Source organism: Amblyomma maculatum, chromosome 10 (assembly GCF_055883805.1).
Source record: "Amblyomma maculatum isolate TAMU_Amacu chromosome 10, ASM5588380v1, whole genome shotgun sequence".
Taxonomy (NCBI): domain Eukaryota; kingdom Metazoa; phylum Arthropoda; class Arachnida; order Ixodida; family Ixodidae; genus Amblyomma; species Amblyomma maculatum.
Window position 1 is genome coordinate 181,594,986 of NC_139353.1, and position 5,514 is coordinate 181,600,499.

Consider the following 5,514-nt stretch of genomic DNA (forward strand, 5'->3'; position numbering starts at 1 on the left):
GTTGGCTACAACAGGCGAACCCCAATTGAAGACGGGTTGTTGCGATCAATTTTATACCTACTGAAACAATAGCGTGAAGGCATCATATCGGCCGCCAGCCATTATCGATCTTTAGAGATAAGCGCTATGAAGCTCGCCAGGCTTGAAACCCACCCCTTAGGGCGTTGTTTTCGAAGCGTTCCTTTTGATGCCTTCACCTAAAGTTTTATCATTGGCTGGTGCCGCCTGCAACGTCCGGTGGTGATAGGCTAGAAATTGTGCCGTTTAGTGGCTCTCATACGAAAGATAAGGCTGAAAGACTGTACATATCAGAAACTAATTGTGTCAAACATTGCTTCAAAAGGTGTCCCCGCCTGCTTGATAGAGTAATACTGAATTCACTTTAAATATGGTGCTTAGCAAAAAGCGTTAGAGTTAATACGTATGCATCACGAATGAATAAAACCTAATTCTAACAGCAAATGTGTAAGTATAACTGTATTACATCGGCATGAGTACTCTCCGCTAACAGCGGCAAAGGGCGTATTTTTTATGTAATGCGACAAGCATCTGCGACAAGGATGTACGAAGGAGACACTGAAGAAAATGTATACGAACTTCTTTCTGCGCGCTATAGGAATAACGGGTGCTGCGCAAATAGCATGGAAATGTGTTGTTTATACTCACTAAAAGAGCGCTCGTTAGACCTAGCCGTAGTTTTGTGTTGAGTGGGTCGCTAACCTTTATGTCCTCCGTGGGGCAGCACTTACTCGCAAATATAAAAGCGCCCTCGTGTGTCAGGCGTATTAAAGTTGTGTGAAGTCCTCCAGTTATATTATTCGTTTGTAAGCATCAGTGGGCAGCACTCTTAATGAACTACGCTTATTTAAGAGCTCACTACATGCACCCATATCCATTAAAATGCCCATAAAGCACCTAACATACATCGACCGGCCCACGCCACTGGGCACACATTACGTTTTAATTGAGCAGAAGCGGTTACATAGCGGAACATTTCTTTTTTTTTTTTGCATAAAGGCAGAAAAGGAAAATATTTTTCTTCTAGTTCGGCGTGTACTATAATGGCCCTGCGGTCTCTGTGCCTCCTCTTCATTTGAAAATGCTAGTGGGTTTTTATTGTCTACTGCGGAGAAAAACAATCTGTTATGACTAAGGCACGGCGGCAAATGGGTATTTTTGATGCTCACAAGAAACCACGCTGCATTAAGGTCAGTGTTAGTAATATGTAGTACGTATTATTATTGTACGTCGGCTGGTAACCTTCGAAATGATCAAAATTTCATGAGATTTACTGAGCTTGTAGCAAAACAAGGATGTCTCCCGTAATGATTCAGTTAAATACCTCCTTTTACGCACTCCTGCCGCCTTATCTCTTCCAAGTTTGTCATTAATTCCTGTCTTAGTCCTTGAAAACTCATAATGGCATTATCATACCAGCATGTTTTTTCATTATTTTGCGAGGATAAATTATTAACAATGTGACTACAATATGAGTATGGGATAAAAATATAAGCATGGGAGAGACCTTCGCACTGCAGGGTGTGTAGTGCAGTTGATGACGATGATTATTATTATAATCAAGAGTCTAGCCACCCAATTTTTGGCCACCTCATGCAGCGTTCGCGTTTGCCTAGGCCTTGGTAAGTCACCTTCAGGAATACTAGTTTCTCGCCTTCCTATTTAAATGCTACGAGCCACGATCAATTGGTTTCGTGATTTGGAATTTCATGCCAAAAGCGCAGTGTTGTTTTCTTACCAAAATTTCTGTCTTCTAATTTATTATCCCCACATTTAAAATCTCTGGCTTCACAGCCAGATACGTTATTGAATTTACGCAAACCCTTTTCGTAAACTTACAGAATTCTGCCTTACAGACGAATGCCACAAAAATGCAGCGCTGTTTAGTTGCTACTGCAGAGTTACCACCACTCTGCCAAATGTGATCATATAATAAATACAGAATGTCCTCCATCCCATTCTTAATGTTCTTGAAAGCTGTTTATTTCACCCTCGCCACACACATGTATATATGCCCAGTATTTTGCTAACACTGAAATCGAAGTGGTTGAAAACTTTAAATCACTCGGAGTATACTTTTCACAAAACATGACTTGGTGTCACCCGTTAATGATTAAGGGGTATTATTAACGATGCGCCCTTAACGGTGCGCACACTCCCAGACACCCTTAGAGTGAGTGGGGGTAGCTGTTCCGGTCGCGAAGGAGATGCCCTCGACTTGCGTGGCAAGCTCAGCCGGAATCCAACTACCTAGTAGTGACAGAAGGGGGTGGCCGTTTGGTGCCCAGCTGTCGCCGGTTCAAACCAGAGTAAGGATCGGAGTCAGAAGTAACAAATAAAACACAATTTATGCACAGCAAGAGACGATACAAAGGAACACACAAGATCACTTGAAATACAACAGACGAGAGGTTCACAGAATACAAACGCTAAGCATGCAATTACACAGGTATCCAATAACGTAGAGGCTTTACAACAGATGAAACATGAGAGAGTACATAAACAAACACCAAATTTTTCACCGGGCACTGTTGCAGTCCGACGCCTCAAGAGTCACGATGTGGCCGCCATACGAGACGAGCGCCGCTCCTTTGAAAGTCCGTGGACTTGCCAGCAGCGGGTGATCCCCGGGAGTCCAGCCGAAGCACAGGCGAATACGTCGCAAAACACGGACGAACTGACTGACTGACTGACTCAACAAGCGGCGCGGTCGCTTTAAATAGGGCGCGCCGCGTCTGTTTGTTAACACGCGCCAAAGCTAGCGCGCACACACACATAGCTTCGCTGGTTATAGCTCCCTCTTCTCCTCCCGTCGAGCCGCGCGTCGTCATTGGCTAGGTCCTATAGAAGATGCTCGATTTTTCTGGCGCATTCCAGGCCGATGAACCACCGTCTTCCCCGGGCAAGGGGAAAGAGGGTGACAACAACGCGTACAAAGCTACGCGCTCTCCCGCGCGGGAAGGGGCTTTTCTCTCCATGCTCTCCACGCGACGCCGCGCGCGCCTAGCGCTGTACCGGCTTGCTGAAAATGGGCGCCGATTTCGTGACACTGCCCCTCCCTTAAAGAATATTGTCCCACAATATTCACAACAACCACGAACATCGCGCGCACATGCATGCGCTCACAAATATATGGGGCAAATGACCATATCACACACATTGCACAAATTTCACAAACTGCAATAACGCATTACGAAATTCACACATCAATTCCATGATGTTCACAAACATACCACCACACTGTCGTCAGATACACATAAGAATCAACAACACACAGCTCTTCAAATGCGGAGCGCACAAACCTAAATTTCCGAGTGTAATTCTAACCCGCGATCAGTGCGTGACACGCCTCTGTCCGCCAGGGATTCTGCCTTCGCTCTAGTCTCTCGCATTTGAGACGCTTTTATGTTCGATCGGGCTACTGAAAATTCCCTGAGGCAGGACTTATCCTCTTGCAAATCACACAACCAATGTGTGCCGATAATTGCCCCTACAACCAGTAGCGCCGACGGATACACGGGAACATGTGCCAACGCGCACAAACCAACAAAAAGAATCACTGTAATAGTGTTCTTTCCTGGGCACCGGTATTCCTTCCGCTGAAGGTGAAATATCCCAAGTAACGCCCCCATAAGTGGGACGAACACTTGGGCTACCTGCATCAACGAAGGCCTAGGCAGTCCTGACTTTATTTCCTGTGTTGCCTCTTTCTTATCGGTTTCCTCCTGAGGGGCTTCCTTTTGTTTCTTCATGTCTCGAGTCTTTTCTTCCGGCTTCTCATGGCCTTGCTTTCCTCGCCCTGCCCTTTTCTTTTTAGATTCTTTGCAGCGCACAGGCGCGGGACTTTGTTCAGGATCCTCGGGAAATTTTGCGCCCTTGATATTTCCCAACACCAAATCGTATATAGGGCGTTCCATGCACAGGGCTGTCAGTTTTCCAGAATAGTATGGCGTCTGCACTTCCAATTTTGCCTCAGGTAGCAATTGAATTGAGCCGTCAATTAGCCTCACAGGGCATTTCTCGCCAGTCAGATTATTCTCATGAATCAAACTGCGTTTAATAATTACGGCACTGCTACCTGTATCTCGTAGCACAGAAACTGATTTTCCTTCTATCTTTCCCCTCGAAACCGGCATCCGATTCACCGCAGATCCAGGTTGTGCATGTACTACGGCGATCCTTTCGAAACGCAAGAGGAACGCGTCGAGATCGTCTCTTCTCTCGTCGTACTTCGGGATCAATTTGCTTGCGTCTATACGCAAGCTGCTATGTCCTTCACTGGAGCTATGCACTTCAGTTAAACCGTTGTTGTTACCTGAGTTTTGGAGCTGAAGTTTCATAGTAAGTAATTCCTTTTCTCGCTGAAATTCCTCTTCACGCTCCTTTCGAGCCTTCTCTCTTTCTTCCTCGGCTTCTTTTCGAGCCCTCTCTCGTTCTTTCTCGGCTTCCCTTCGAGCCCTCTCTCGTTCCTCCTCGGCTTCCTTTCGAGCCCTCTCTCGCTCTTTTTCTGCTCTCTCTCTTTCTTCCTCGGCTTCCTTTCGAGCCCTCTCTCGTTCTTTTTCTGCTCTTTCTCTTTCTTCCTCGGCTTCCTTTCGAGCCCTCTCTCGTTCCTTTTCTTCTCTCTCTCTCTCTTCTTTTTCCCTCTCTTTTTCTCTCTGGCTAACCCATTTGCGCAGTTCGGCACCGGACAACCCCAGCTGGGTGCCAGCCTCAATCAACTCTTTCAGATTCATCTCTGAAGCACGAACTGTTTGGGCGTAGCCTTAAGTCTGCTTAGCGAACCTCGCCTAAACGCTTCCGCGCGGCACTACCTCTCGCTATCGCTCTGCTGCTACACAGTTTACGACCTCTTCGTAAACTCTTCTAACTCGTTCTCCGTCCTCTGAGCTTGAATGCACCAAACGTCCTGTCGCGGACGCCAGATTAATTGTCACCCGTTAATAATTAAGGGGTATTATTAACGATGCGTCCTTAACGGTGCGCACACTCCCAGACACCCTTAGAGTGAGTGGGGGTAGCTGTTCCGGTCGCGAAGGAGATGCCCTCGACTTGCGTGGCAAGCTCAGCCGGAATCCAACTACCTAGTAGTGACAGAAGGGGGTGGCCGTTTGGTGCCCAGCTGTCGCCGGTTCAAACCAGAGTAAGGATCGGAGTCAGAAGTAACAAATAAAACACAATTTATGCACAGCAAGAGACGATACAAAGGAACACACAAGATCACTTGAAATACAACAGACGAGAGGTTCACAGAATACAAACGCTAAGCATGCAATTACACAGGTATCCAATAACGTAGAGGCTTTACAACAGATGAAACATGAGAGAGTACATAAACAAACACCAAATTGTTCACCGGGCACTGTTGCAGTCCGACGCCTCAAGAGTCACGATGTGGCCGCCATACGAGACGAGCGCCGCTCCTTTGAAAGTCCGTGGGCTTGCCAGCAGCGGGTGATCCCCGGGAGTCCAGCCGAAGCACAGGCGAATACGTCGCAA